Genomic DNA, 16370 nt, shown 5'->3' on the forward strand with positions numbered 1-16370 from the left:
TTGTGTTGAGACACCAGCAGCCTGGGTTAGTCTGTAATTTGTGTTCTTGCACAGTTACTCCAGGATGATTGCATAGCTATTTGCAATGCCATAAAAAGGTACAAGAGACCAAGCCCTGCCCTTCTTGGTCAGTCACGTCCCTGTAATTTGCGGTTTAAACAACCCCAGTATAGCAGGAGGGGTGCGATGGCACCGTGCTTAGGTGTCTCGTGCGTGCCAATAAAATGGAACGAACGAAAGCGTTGTAACCTACAGCGGGAACCAGACGGGCTGGCAGAGCCCAACTCTGGCAAACTTCCAGCTCATTAATCATGTGCTCTCAACTCTGCAGTAAAGACATGTTTTCTCCACAGTTACTCTGCATTTAACCATGGCCTTGTCCACATCCTGCTATGTAACATAGTACCTGGGACTGCAATACAACAGACGTTCAGCTACTTTAAGGGCAGCATAGTTCTAAAACATTATATTCAGTAAAACCATTAGCACAACTGCTAGAAACAGAGAGCTGAAAGCCAAGTACAAAGACTTTCCTTAAAGAACAGGTTTCATAACTAATTCAAGATGCTTTTTAAAGTAATAGAAAGTAGCAATGAAGTAAATAAGACAAGTAATAAAGCAATAGAAATAAGTAATGAAGAGCAATTCAAACATACCTAGGGACAATTCCTTCTATTCATCCATTACTACAACTTCTTATTTTCTTCTTTCTTTGCTATCATATTTCTTCAAACTTCGAAAAATTAGTTGAAGATGTTGGCAGCTAAAAATAAGTATGGATTGCATAGGAGATCCATACCAAGCCATCCAATTTATAGGATGAGTAAGGGTAAGTTAATGAAGTGAAACCAAAGCTGAAGTCTGTCCAGAATTCTTTAGTTTCTAATACTGTTCATCTTTCTCTATTACATAACTGCCCTAAACAAATAAAAATAGCATAGTCTGGAGTGTGGCTCTACAAGGAAAATATAATAATGCTCACAAAATCCATGGCTATCTTAACTGAGGAAATTAATCTGGCAGAAAGGCAATTTATGAAGTTAAAAGGCATCAAAAAATGTCTGCTGGAACAAGTAGTTTGTGAAAAGCTAGAAAAAAGTTTCATAAATTTCTTTCTGTATGTGTACAGAGATCACTAAACTAGACCTTAGCCAGAATATTAAGTTACAAATTTTATCCCAGCTGTTACTCTTACTAAAAACACCGTAACACGACCAAAAGTGTTCAAAGCTGATGATAAGTTCAGCAACTCAGCATCTAATAAGTTCAGCATCTCAGATCTGCTTCCTGTCATGTTACAATCAAGATAACTGAACTACAAGACAATCTTTCATCTAAAATATCTAACAATTTTGTGATATATTAAAGGTTTAGCAGTAATATCTTTTTTTCTTAAGAATTTTTTTTTTAGAAATAAATAAAGTGCAACTAGTAGAATTGCCAGGGCAGACTCCAGAAAACAGAACTGGATTTTCCATTCCTCTAAACTTCATGGAAAACAGCTGAGTCTGAGAGTTATGAGCAAGTATTTTTGCTACACTATTATCATAATGAAGTATATAAAGTCTGTTAAACAAAAAAAAATATGGAAGGAAGAGGCTGTCAGTACCATAAAGTACATGGAAGCAATTTCTTGCAGGGCAGGGAAGGAGAAGAGGGAGAGAAAGAGAGAATGAACGAGAATGGTAAAGCTTATTCCAGTGAATATGTAAAACTACCACAAAATGAAGGGCGGGCAATTCTAGTCAATCTTGCAGGGAACAGTGATCCTTTAAAAGGTTAGACTACAGTTTGTAAAGTACCAGTATCAATTTGCATGTGTTTATGGCCTAAATCAGACACTAAACACTACTGAAGTGCTGGAGATCTCAGACAATCCCCCAACAGTGGCTGATAATACCCCAAATGATTGAGAACAGTTCTGCTGCTAGCCTAGTGTTCAGCTTTACTTGAAATTTACTTATTCCTTCTTTAACAAAAAAAAATTTTAAAAATCCCCACTTCGAACATACCACTCACAATGTTCTCTCTTTGCTTCCTGACAAAGCAAACTTCGTTTCCCCAGGCAGTTGATCTATCAGGTTTTGTAGTCCTTAACTGCAATTTAAACAGACAGCTGCCGTGTGATGCACTCTGTGTGGTGAAACAGAATACATGTCGTGAAATGTTCTCACTATATATAAAGAAATGTCGTGCTAATGTAACCCACTGATTAGTACCTCTGCAAACAGCAAGAAGCTGTTCTTTAATGCCAGGGGAAAAGATAGAAAGGGAAGAACTGTATGACTATACAACAGAGAACAAGCAGAAAGCCATTAAGCCTCTTCATAGTGCTCCTGAAATAGAAAACTCAAAAAGAGATGCCTTGCCTTTTGGATACTCTGAAAACAAAAGGTATTTTGCTTGTGAACCTTGAGCTATTCTGTATTCTATCCCTCATGTTCTGCTCAGTTCCAGCTGCCTACACAGATGCTGGGATAACCACAATGGGATCCTAGCAGAGCTTAGAGTATTCATCACTCTGGCTCAACAGGAAACCAAAGTAGCCAAACTGTAGCCCAAGTTCTGCCCTCATTGTGTCTGGCTCAATGCTGCAACAGTACCAGCTTTAGCCCACACACTCTTAATTCATACCTTTGGAAGAGTACAACTTAATCCACATTTTCAAATTGGAACTTCTCCTGCTAGTATGGCTCGTGTTTCATGGATTTGCACTGTCAGCCAACAGGGATAGATTAGTTGGGAAGCACAGTGAGTGGAAAATACCTGTGCACGAAAAACACCATAGTGAAATTAAATGTGACATACAAAAACTGAGTTAAACTGAAAGCCCAAACCAACTTCCTTTTCTGTAGAAGAAGCTTAGAAAGATTAGTCTGCAGAGAATGAGGAGTTAAGCCTTTGCTAGGATTTCCAAGGTGGCCTTCTAGAGGGTGCTTCCAAACAAGGGACACCTACCTTGCCATCAACGACAGGAAATGTCCCTCCCTGATATTAAAATACAGCTACAACAAATCAAATTATAAAATAAATAGAATGGTCAAACTCTTCCCAAAATTCACTCTGATAGGTGACCTGATTCCCTTAAAGAGGTACTCAATATTTAAGGAGCAACAATTTGAAAGCCAACAAAAAAGGACTCTTAAGGCTACAGTTCGTCATGAGCACACCTTATACACTAATGTATCATTTCAGCTAACACATTGACCCTACTTATCTCAATATGAAAAAATATTCATATATAATGTCTTCTGTAATGTCAGATTCCCATTAATTGGTATTACTTCTTAATTTATACCTTATCTGCGGTGTCACAAGTTTTCCTTGTAGCATATTTTAATCTCCATTATTCTGACAGACAGAATATGCCTCTTCAAACAGTAGAGCTCAAAGCTCTGCTTTCTAAATACAGAAAGGATTCTTCAAATTCAGTGCAGTACAGTAAGATGCTGTGATGGACACAATATGATTTCCAGATGTTTTCCAACAGCTCTAGAGAGAGTTTTCCAGTGACTGAATGAAGATACAGTGAGAATCTTCTCTGAAAAATGGAAACTCAAACATGAACTCTCAGTAAAGGCCTCATGACACATTAGCAGCACAGCTGGTTTAAGCACCTAGAGTTGGATCATGTTGTGCCCTTGTGTGGCTATGGACAGAACTTGTCACTTAATACCAGGACAACTATCCACAGAACTGGGCTGTAAAGTGGACCAGTGACAGGTTCCAAGGTTAAAAAACAAAACAAAACAACCCCCAACATACACCACCACACAAAGAAAACCACACACACATACTTTACACACATACTTTTTTGTGGTGGTTTCAACAGCCCAGGACAGAGCAACACTACAGAACAGTCCCTGCAACATGTGAACAGTCACCGAACTGAGGGGAGAACAAGTGATCCGACTGTCAGGGCAGGCTTGCCAACCGAGCCAGTAGCTCATGAAATAACTCTACCCATCTTGGTTTGCAATACTAAATGGTGGAAACCTGATTCAAGCGAGTAAGGAGTACAGTCACAGCACACTAAGTACCTTGTTTCATAACAAACCTCGTGACCTCTGCTGCCCAAGTCCACAGCCTCACCTGATCAGAAAGTACTAAACTTGCTAGATCACATGTTTGGTTTTGTGAAAGACAATATTCTCAGCAGAGAATAGGATAAAAACCACCAGCTCATTCCCACATTCTGACTGGACCTCTGAAAATGAACAGGCTCAATTTTACTGACTGACAAACCAACCTCTGTGACTTTGGTATTAAGGAAGGTTAGTGACACTCCAATAATTTCTTAATTCCTAGCTTTAAAATGCCCCAAACTAACCATTTAAATAATCATGTGGTCTGAAGGGCAAAAGGCATAATTCTTCCCTTTTATTTTGCTTTTACCTCTGTTCCTCCAGCTAATAATGTTGTTGAATATGGTCAGTGACACTGGCACTTTACTTCAGAAATCTATAATTTAAAAACACACTTCTGTTTTTCATTTTCTTCCTTCCTCTAGGAATGGATTCTGTAGAGAGCAAAAATAAAACCCGCTTTCATTTTGCTACTCTGAAAGGTTTAGCGCCAAAGTGACACAAAGGAGAGCTTATGGCACTTGAGTAAAACCATTCATTTCTCTCGAAGTTTGGGTTTAGTCTCGTTTCCCTCCCCCCCCCCCCCCGCCCATCTTCAAGTAGGGCTAATTTCCATCCCTCCTTTACTGTACATACCTGTTCTAGCACTTTGGTATCAAAATATGAACAGGGCAAGGTTGAATGCAGCTGCATTATCACAAAACGTATCTCTACAAAGAGATACAGGAAAGAAGGCACCATGAACCAAGGCATCATTAGATAGCACAAAAATAACTCTTTTTGGCATCCTGAAGTACAGGCCTCCAGCAGAGATGACAGGGGAAGCCTTTTTTTCATGTATTAAGAACATTAACAGTTTCAAATACTTTGTTTCAGTTGTTACAGACCACAAGAAATGGTGAAAGCCAGAGAGAAATTCTCCCACCCAGACTTAAGATGCCAGAATGGAAATTAAGAGAAGAAAAAGTAATCCATGGTAACATCATATGTATCACAAGCTTTAACAAACTGCCTTCAGAAATACTGCTGGGCAAGGTAAAGGCTCCCTTGTCTCTCTCTTTTCCATTCACACATTCTAAGATTTGCTGCGAAAGGAAAGACCGATGTTTTCCTCCAAATCTTCAGGGAGAAACAGCTTTCTGTTTTTGCAGCTGCACTTGCCAGAACACTGTTCCCACCAGTCCCTTGGCTCTCTCCTCAGATGTCCCATAGTTCAGATTCCTTTAAGGATAACTGTCAAATCCTCTTATTCCTGGAACACAGAGACATAACCCCTGTCTTAAAAGACTTCAAAAGATTCTCCCATCTTGCAGTTGGTATAGCTTCTGCTATACAACACTGCCAAAAAAGAACCCAACACAGCACAGTGACCAAGTAAAAAACATGAACTTCTTCCTGTTTCTTTTTCTATTTCAGAATCCAGAAGCTGCTAAAGGTGTACACAACCTGTTCAAAGCTGCAGATGGGTACACAGGCATTTAATTTAGAGGCCACTCACACAGATCTATGTTGGAAGCTTTTAGAAATTCCTTCACAAAGCTGAAAGCATCAGAGCAAGGCTCAACACCTACAAAGAGAACATTTTCCTTTGTTCTCCTTGGCAACATAAAACATATTTAACCCATCAGTGCTCACAGAACAGCCTTGCAGTGTTCGCCCCGTAATAAGATTGTACCTCATTAAAGAGAGCAGTAAGACGAAACAGCCCTGCAGGCCAGCTCTCCTGACTGGGCCTTTTGCCTGACTGTGCCCACAGCAGCAGCCAATCTAGTAAAAGGTTCAGAATGCAGATGGGCTAAATCTAAGTGGGAGGCTGGCAGGAATATTTCAAGATGACAGAAAGTAAGAGACAAGTCTACTTCTGTTTTCTCCCTTATAGCTACTCCAACTGAATTAAAAATAAAAATTAAAGGATCAAGAAAAAAAAATCCCTCACAATACCTATGGAGCACTACCCTGGCACATTAAGTTAACCAGGTTTACTATCACCTATAATGTTTGTCTAACACTTCTACTTCTATAGGGATAGTCCCGTATCCAAAAAAGGCTTGTTGACTGTGTTGACCTACACTCTACAAGCTTGTAAATAGTAATTGGTATTTTGCAGCAATTAAGACCACACACAATATATAGTGCAAAGAACAGTAATGTTCTTCGTTACAGGTCTGGTCTGTTTGAAATATATAAAACAGTTGGAAGTGCTCCGCCTTCAGATCGTGCCACAATCCTTTCAAAACTCTCACTTGCCTTGTAAGTAACAATTTAAAAAATCAAAACAGCCTTGGTTTCCTCTGCAGCATCGAACTGCACAGAAACGCAGTTCAGTAGCACAGCACACACAACACGGTGGCAATCTCAAAACAGGTGTCGATGGGAATACTGCTTATATTGGCAGAGAACTCCCCTCTCACTCTCTCTAGATCCATTTCACAGGTACTGCAACTAAAATAGCACGCTCTGTATTTATAGCCTCACAAAGTGCTCCAAAAGGTTTAGTCACCAGTGTGTGACAACAGGCACACCCCTCCTTCAAGGGCTGAAAACCAGGACATTGTTAAGGAACCTGAACCAGATTTGCTGATTGACATCGTACTACTCACCAGCAGCAGAGGTATTTTATTAGCTCAAGTTTTCCCTGCAATTACTTACCCAGTGATATCTGAGTCCTCCTTAACTACTTGCCTTGAGCATAGCTAATGATTACATGATTAATCTGTATAACCCTTGACTCTAAACAAGGGCTGAGAATGCAAGTTGACAGCACTGCTTTCCAAGCCCTCCAACAGCCAGTCACGCAAAACAAATTCTCAGAATACAACGGCAAGGCCAGCTGAGCCCCTTGTATAACTTAAAATCAAGTATATCTATTTATCTATCCAGAACAGCAGAAAATGCCTTTGCTTTCTTCAAAAAGAAACAAACTTGACTCTTGTTTCAAATAATTGGCAGCAGGTTATACACCTGGTAAGATGTCCAAAAATTAAACTTCAAATGGCAATGAATCCTGAGTTTCACATGGAATCATTTACCAGGTCAGACTTTGGCAGAATCAAGGGCTTAAAAATATATCTCTCTATGTATATATATATATAATTTTTTTTAAATCAATTAAATCACCACAAAGCTAAAAGCCCACCAGGTGAAACCCTTCAACCCATTTTTAAGATTTTTAATAAAACTGATGTGGACCATCTCAGGTTGTTGACAGCACTCACTGTATTAACCTGGGCTTTCCACTGTTCTTTGAAAGCTTATGCAAAAATGAAATTTCCAACAATTCACAGCTGGTGCATTTGCAAATGAACAGCCAAAAAACATACAAAGAGAATGATTCCATTTAACTCCCTACATAATATCAATTTCCTTCTCCGTTAGGGGAAAACACAGATACTAGCTTTTGTAAAAAATATATGTACCAGGCCTAAAACTCCTGGTGATATCAAAAGTTCCACTGCTTAGCTACAATTAATGGCGATTTCAACTGCTCAAAATCATCTTGAAAATAAGTGCCCTGCATCCTGTTATGATTGCCTCTCCTTCTGTTTGTGTGTCAATGGACAAACTGCATTTGAGACCAGCATGGGGGGAAGCAAAAAAGAAAAACGCTAAACTTCAAAAAAGAAAAACCCTAAACTTCAAAAAAGAAAACACAGACTCACCATCTATATCACTGGAATATTCACATTTTTCTCTTGCTTGTCATAGTCTAGAAAAATATTAAAGAAGCATGCGCTTTGTAGCTGTGATATTAGAGAAAAATTACTTATTTGTAAGCATCTCTATTTACCAAACCACTACTTCCACACAGTGGTACTGTAGAACAGTTTTAAACCCAGGACACTGCAATGAAAAAGTAGATAACTGTCCCAAATAATCTTAATTATTTTCGTAGGTGTTACTTTCTGTAAAAAAATATCTTTGCAGAAATCCCAAAGATAGAGAGCTTTGTGTTTAACCTCTGTTGTACAAGAAGAAAGTAGGACAGGGCCATGGAACACTAGAAGGATACATAATTAGTATCCCAAATAAGTTTTCTGAGGAGTCACCTCAAACAGAAAGAGAAACAGAATAAGAATATAAACAGGCAAAAGCTCTTCCATTCTGAGAATTAGTTCTGATTTTATTCCTTGATGGCCAAACTGCTTCAACTCTACCAGTTTGTATTTTTATTGCTGACAGATGAAGTTGACACCATTTATACGAGAGGCTTGAGAATTCACTTCAGGAATTTACTGTCACAAATAATCTAGCTGGAAGCTGGTTGCACTGTGCAACTGTGTGCAAAAGTCTAGACAATATAGATTTAATTTTGAATCATTTTCTAGCATGTACATAAGCACATTTTGTAAAAAGTCATTCTTTCATTTTTTTAACCAAATGTCTTCCTGCTACTTAATTTTGATCTACACATTTGCCTTTCACATGCTGTTGGATAAAAAAATATTTTATATTCCGAAAAGAACTCTCTCAGAAAGGTTTTCTGGACACTGCTCCACTCAGAACAGTGTCAAAAGGGCACAGACTTAAAGAATCTTTTCCCACAAGGTGTGTCCCTTCCCCAGCTGTCATCGGACAGACGCATAAGAAACACCCACTAACCACAGAAGAGAATAGCTTCAGGGACAAAGGTGGCAGCTGTACAAACATATTTTCGATGCCAGGTTTATCCAGGACAGTGAAATGCTTGGCTCTCAACCTTCTGAAACCATCATATTATATATAAAGTCACCCCCTCTGTTTCCAGTAAAATCAAAGGCAGAGATCTCCAATATCTGACTTCACAGAAACACCAATCATCTTGTACAACGAAGAAGTCAGATTTTGCCTATGGCAAATTTTACAAAACCTCTTGACACCGCTTAAAAGGCTGGCTTTGTTTTGTTTTCTGTGTTTCTACCTCTTGGCTCTTGCTTGCAAATACTTGGGCAGATCTCAGTTTTAGCTTTCAAATTACAAAGTACCCGTGGTGTGTTTGACACAGCTCCAGGATGCCAATGTCACACAGGCCTCCCCGCGCTGCAGAACGGCACAGCCACCAGAATCTGCCAGGACACTGCCCGCGATCTCTCTCCAACAGAGCAGAAAGAAAAGTAGAAAGATGTAACCTAGGGGCATAAATCTCTGTCTGTTTGGCACACAACAAAAAATAACTCATTTTATAAATTAAAACAGAAGGAATTAATTCAGTGCACAAATGGGGACTGCCTTTGTTGCCTGTCTTGTCAAATAGCTTATGAGTTAAAATCAGGTAAGGCCAAAAAAAAAACCCTGACTTGCTTGGGTCCTTATTCCTCAGTGATGTGTGTTAACATCTGGTCTAGACCAAGATTAATTGGGAAACCAATTGCTTAAAGGGGTCCGCAAGTAATAGGAGGTATTTTCCAGCCATCTGAACACAAACCAACCTTGTCCTCCTTTATTTCTTTTACCTTAAAGACCTTCAGATAGTCTGTGTACTAGGCTACAGGAATCAACAGAAATGGAGCAAAAAATTCTGCTGCCTTCCACTAAAACAAGTCCAGGGCAATTCATGAGTGTGCATTCAGTTTTACAAACTGAGATTGATGTAAATAACAAGAACACACAGCACAGGACTGTGACCCTATGGTTCTACTCTAGGCTTTTCCTGATATGGTTTTAATTGGGGCAATTAATACAAGATTTTAATAAAACCAAGTACATTTGAACAGAAAACAAACTACACAGCAGAGTTAGTCAGGAATTCCTCGATGAAATCCTATATCAGATTTCTAACCTGATGTGGGAAAGACCTCTTCAATCTGGATGATGGCACTGGTGCCACTCTGCCAGCCACTAGTGAGAGTCACTGCTGCACACCCTGAGGTGTCAACAGTGGCTTGGATCAGCCAGCAGCAGAGATAGAAAAAGCCACATTTTATTATGTGGTGAAAAAGCAGCATGGGCATAAAGGAGAAGTCTCACAGAGATCTAAGAAGCTTAGATCACAGAGATGTTGAAGTTCTGGAAGCTTTTTTCCATGTCCAAGCACACAATCCTCAATCTGCAAGGCCAGACCATTCTAGACCAAGGAAGCAACTGAGTAAACAGTGGGAAGAGAAATGCTGCAGGTAGAAAACTGCTTGCAGGTACAACAGCAACTGCTGCCCAGAGAGCATGAGCATTAGCTTACGTGTTTTGTTCCTCAACCCACATAAGGTCTCTGAATCCTCATTTAAATATGCACTCCATCTAATCTAGAGTGACTATTTCTCAAGTGAGGGGAGGATTTAGGACTTACAGTGCTTAACATTTGGCAAATCTGCTGGAATTCTCAGCTGAAGGTATAAACAAAATGTAGATATCACTTACCTGTTACTAACAGGCATCTTCCAGTAATTGTCACATTGCCTACACTGCACCTGAGTCACAGTATGGAAATCCCTTACCAGGAGAATCAGTTCATCAACAGGTGTAACCACATGAAACCAGGAACAACAACTACAAAAAAAAAAAAAAGGCAAGAATTACAGCTGAATTACACCCAAGACAGCATCATCGATCAGACTGAATCACTGTTAGACAAACAAGGAAGTTAGGAAACTCTGTATGACAAATAGTTTGGCTGGGAATTTCCTCTTTCATATAACTCTATATTTAAAATATTTTTTTGTTGCAGAAACTGATTAAAGGAACACTGATGGAAAAATTAAATGTTCTTCAAAGTTAAGTATTATATTAACAGTAGTATATGACACTGTCCCCTAAATGCAGTCTCTTGACTGTTGATGTATAAAGAGATAGAAACACTTTCATATTTACTTGATACATAACAATGCATTTATGAAAGTATATGGACAGTTTACATGTTATCACATGATTTGCTCGTTCAGATTATAGTAGTCTGAAATTTTTACATAGTAAAAAAACGACTTTCTTTGTAAAGTAAAATCTTAAATGCAGAAAATATAAACTTATAAACTGCTCAAGGTATATTGACTTGCACCTTAAAAGGTGTCAAATGCACACAGAGCAAGATGTGGGTGCCTATTTCATTGCTGGTGTGGAGGACAGCATGCAACCTGATTAGCACACAAACTGTGTTGTACAAGTACTGAAACTAGAGACAGAACGATGGTGAAACCACAAGAAAGGAAAATCAGGACAGTAACACTGTACATTTAGCTGTGATAGACTTTGGTCATATAACTTGCACTACAGTTTACACTATTCTTTGCTATGAAAGCAGAGGATTCTAATCCTAATTGCCATAATTATGGCTGAATTTATCAGTCTTTGCCTTAGACAATCCTCATGCTTATCCTCTACAGGTTAGACCACCTGAAGTACGTGTTCAACTTGGGGATTTTCTTCACTCTTCAACTCAGCAGGTCACCCAATTGGCTCAGCAACTGATCCCTCTAGAGCCATTGTGGTTTTTAAAGGAAGTTACTCTACATCATTGAAATCAAAGGATGGAACTGTCACTAACTGCACTGAAACTCCTTTGTCACCTTCAGCTCCTTAAATCTACAGCTTGGTCCCTGGTAACCCACTGCACAGCACGGTAAAGAGCTTGAGTTCTACACAGGAGGAAACCTTCATTTGGTCATGTTTTGCTACTGAGTTTTAAAGTCAATAATTAAAAGTAATTTCCAATGCCACTGAGTTAGTTTCATCAAAATTAAGTATTCCTAATTAGACGCATCCATGCATAGGAACAGAATACAATATAAACCCTTCATGGCAATTTGGACAGACAGGATAAAGAAAATACAGTCATTAATTTTAATGTGATTGAAGTTCATTAAAACATTCCCACCAACCCTAACCACTCAAGGGGAACAATAACCAATTTCCCTACTGAATTCTGCTTCAACAGGATACAAAAACCAGGTGGAAACACCGGGGTTTATAATCCTCGCCCTAATCAAACATTTCTGGCAGACACTGTACCAAGTTAAATACTTTTAAAATAATACTGTTCTTCGAAAAGTATATGAGTGAGAAGAAGGTAGTGACTTACTCTAGATACTCGTGCAACATTAAATAAATTTTGTCTAGGCAATACTTTGGAGAAAGAAAGCTTTTGTTATTCCAAATTTTTGTCCTTTAAACGGAAGTATGAAAAATAACCATCATACACACACAATTTACTCTTGAAGAATCCCAGAGCTGGTATTTTCAGTACTAAGGAGCATAACGCAAGCAAATGGACAGATTACAGCCAACAAAGGAAAAAAGGCAGCACCTGGTTCCTTTTAAAAGCTTTCCCATGTAAAAGACCCAACAATCTGCATCACTAGTGTCCAGGCCTGTGATGTTACTGCAAGATATTCTGGGGTTTATAATTTTTTCCCCTGAAAGAAACTGCTTCCTTGTCTAGAGGAAAACATTTCAAATCTCCAGCCAGCAAAATCCATTAAAGAAGGGCCACAAAGACAGTCTCAGATCATTCTACCTTGAGCTGGATTTTTCTCTGCCCTAGTGTGTAGATTTATCCCAAATCTCTCCCTATACCCTTATCAAGACATTGATATCAACTTCACTAGCCTCCCTCACCCATTATGGTCACTCACTTGTTCCCTTACCAAAGGGCATTCTTTGCGTTTTAGTTGAGCCTCTCCTAAATAAATTTACATCTCAAATTGAAGCAGCTCTAATATTAACATGCCCACTCCATGTGATTCATTATCTTGGTCACTCAGCTATAAATTCTACTCTTTCCTCTTCTCATACAGTTGTCTCTTTTTTCAAATAATGAATTTCATGAATTTACACAGGGTTAGGTGAAAAGGACTCCTTCAGACACAACTACAGTAAACAACATTAATAACTGATGATTTTTTTCCCCCAAAAAACTTCGGTGACATGAGAATGTCAGCTGTCATTGAAGTTTCCAGCTACCACATCTGCCAGATAAAAGCATAAAGCACACTCCAAAGCACACTCCAAAGGTTCAGAAAATAAAGAAAATCCTGCTTTTCATAAGTTTTTAGATAATTTTTTTTAGTCTAGGCTTCTAATAATTTGAACAGTGAAATTATCAGCTGTGATGCTGTTCCTGTTTCAAGCTGAAATTTGGCAGTCACTTGATAGCAAATACCATAGGGAAGAATCATGTAATAAAAATATGTTCTTCCACACATCTGTAAATGCTCACCACGTTTGAATGCAACATCTTGATTTTTTTCCCTTTGCTATTTCAAACATACTTCTGCTTACAGTAAAGCACAAACAGAAAATAAAAGGGTCCACATGAGCAATTAGGAAATCAAGTGTACTTTGCAAATAACATAATAGGATTAGGAAAACAGTAGCATTTCTTGTTAAGCAGTCACTGTGCTCCTTATTTATGAGGTTTGGGATTTATTTGAGCTATTCAGTAAAACACCTTACTAAACAGGAGTTGATCACAAGTGGAAGACATGGAACACAAGGAACACAAGGACATGTAAAACACGCCCTAACCACAGGAAGGGTCAATTAACTCCTCTCATCACTTCTACGCACTAACAAAAGAAAAATGTTTAAATTGCAGACTCACTAAGGGAAAAATATTTCCTCCCATTCTTTCAAAACTTTATTCAACAACAAAAACAAACAAAAACCCCGAAACAAACAAAAAACCACCAGTAACAGAGTCACAGAAAGCTTGGAAAGAACATAGGACAAGGCAAGAAAGCACAACAGTATGGACACAAAAGAGCCTAAATATTTAAATGAGATTCAACCTCCTGATTCATCAAGATACCCATCTCACAAGGACAACTTATCTCAAGGCATCTAATTACCCTGATGTCCCTTAAGTGGAACATAAATACAGTTCCTTCTATTACATTGCTGCTGTCAAAGACAAACCTACCTTTCCCACTCCCCCACCACCACAGCTACAGTTGCAATAACTATGTAAGACAGAACTGTAAGTTTATGACATTCTGTAAGACAAAGATAAGTAGCTGCTTCTTCATGATAGAAATCATTCTGCTTTTGCAATTGATGATGTGTAGAGAGTTACAAGCCAAGTGATGAAATCTGACACCCTGGACAACCAGATCTTGACAGAGAAGACCATCTTCAACTGCTGTGTAAGTGAGCTCTGCACTGTATTTCCATTTCACTTCCAACTTCCTCATGGACAAAATACTAAAGGTATTTTAATATGTGCCAGAACACCATTGCCTAAGATAATTTTCTACAGAGCATCTCATTTTAGATGTTTCACTTATAATGCAAACAAACAACACGAAAAGGTCACTAATGCATGACCTCTTGTCTAAAGATGTTTTATTTCACCAGGAAGTACATTCCTTCATATTCCCTGGGGACTACTGAGATGAATGATTTTGCATCTGAAGTTCCTTACCTCTACTTCATTCATGTCTGAGTTAGTAAAGCATGATAGCTCAGTAAGTTACTCTAGATTTCAAGAATTTTGAAGTTTTCAGCAGAACTGGACATCGATCCAGCCCGCTGTTCTCCATTCTGAATGCTCTTTATCATGGTTTTTCTCAGTGAAGAGGGTTTTTGTTCCTCACTGAAACAACAACCCTGAAACCCAGAGCACATACTCTAAGTGCTTCACATGAGTGTTCCACAATGTTGTCCAAAACTGGACTTCAATACTGACATAATAGTTAAGATACCTTCCCTAAAGTTGTGCTTTTCAGACCCTCTCCTGCATCTTGTAGGTCCTGGACTCAAAGCCTGGAAACCCTGGTATTTCAGGACTCCACTCAACACCAGCCAAATTTCATCAGAACTTGTTAACACAACAGATTAGACTAACCAAACCAAATTATAATCCATATACCTAAGTAGATAATCATTTTAATTAAAATTTAATCAGAAAAAGTCAAATTACTTTATGCTATATACGCAAAGATCCTCCATATGTAGCAAGCTATTCTGAAATGCAAGTTTATCAGCAGCTAGACATAACACGTTCTGCAAGCATGTGCCATAGAGATGAACACTGATATTGTAAAAAATCGACAAATTAATAATATCTTAAAACCATGTTTTGGGTTTTAAAAAGAGCGTTTCTTCATTCGGTACCAGGCCCAGACCAGGGTCTCCCTCCATATGTCTGCCGCCGACCAGTTGTTCATACATAGTTTATATTAACAGAAAAATTACATATTCATTACAATTCATGACAACAATTAACATATTCCACACCTATTCTAACACAAGCTATCTTTTAAGCAATGCTAAGTAACATTCGCATGTTTCTCAGTTACTTCTCAGTTACCATTCGCATGTCTTCTCAGTTACCTATCTTAAAAGAATATGTCGTAATTCTATGTCAATTTTAAGAATAAGGTAGGACTACCAAGTACAAAGATCCTATGGTTACAAGGTTGGTTGATCTTTAATGGTTGCTACCTTCATATTCTCCTAAACTATGATTTCTGTGATTCCTTAAAATAAAATCTAATAATTAGAAATTATTACAGGTATCACACCGGAACAGCAGCAGCTCAAAACTTCAGCAATTTCAGCCATTGCAGATCCAGGCATGGCTTATCTTTGCAGTTCATTCGACTTGCCCTGCAGCTGAACCTAATTTATTAATATATGACAGTAAGGAAATATTTCCTCTAGAGACAGCAATGCACTTAAAACTATAGGTATCTGGTATTATTTTCATCTTACAGAGAAAGCAAGTGATTACATAACAGCTCTCCTGGCCTCCTGACACCTTATCTTCTGAAACACACTCCATTCTATTGGGCTCACAAAAGACAATTCCTCCCAAATCAGAGTCAACATTGGTGCAACTAGCATTTCCTCATCTGCAGTGCTAAATAACACAGGAATCAGAACCCCAATGAACAACATGCCTATTTTCCCTTTAAAGTGTTCTGAACTACCAAAAACTTCTTCAAAACAGGGTAGAAACATGATAAGACAACATAAGAAATCAGCACAAGAAGATCAGTTAAACTGCTACTCTGGTCAACTTAATTAACGGACTCTTAATAATCCTACCAAAGTCAGTCTCTTCAGTTTTCCAACCCTTCAAGACAAAATGCTTAGAAATACACAAACCTAGATCTGTTAATCTTAGACTCACAAGAAAACATTCTATTAAAGAATCTGTCATAAATATTATTTTATGTAGAGGTTTGGGGCTTGCTGTGGGTGTATTAGTTGGCCACAACCAGTTCCAGCATACAACAGCATAAGCTATTCCTCCCACATTGTAGCTGCACCATTACTCTCACATTGACGCTATACTCTCCTATCACCCCTACCATCCCACACCCTGGAATGTGTACGTACATTAATAAATGCTTAGATAAAAACACTCCCACCTCCACC

The 16370-nt window shown here is 38.5% G+C and overlaps 1 long non-coding RNA gene across 3 annotated transcripts in view; it reads right to left on the minus strand.

Moving 5' to 3' along the window:
* LOC139828776 (uncharacterized) overlaps nucleotides 1-16370 on the minus strand; it is a 43991-nt gene that overhangs the window by 13390 nt on the left and 14231 nt on the right. For all 3 annotated transcript variants that reach the window (XR_011740718.1, XR_011740719.1, XR_011740717.1), the window contains exon 3: nucleotides 10416-10544. This is a non-coding gene — a long non-coding RNA (uncharacterized lncRNA). The remainder of the gene's footprint in view (nucleotides 1-10415; nucleotides 10545-16370) is intronic.

This window comes from Patagioenas fasciata, chromosome 10 (genome assembly GCF_037038585.1).
Source record: "Patagioenas fasciata isolate bPatFas1 chromosome 10, bPatFas1.hap1, whole genome shotgun sequence".
NCBI lineage: Eukaryota > Metazoa > Chordata > Aves > Columbiformes > Columbidae > Patagioenas > Patagioenas fasciata.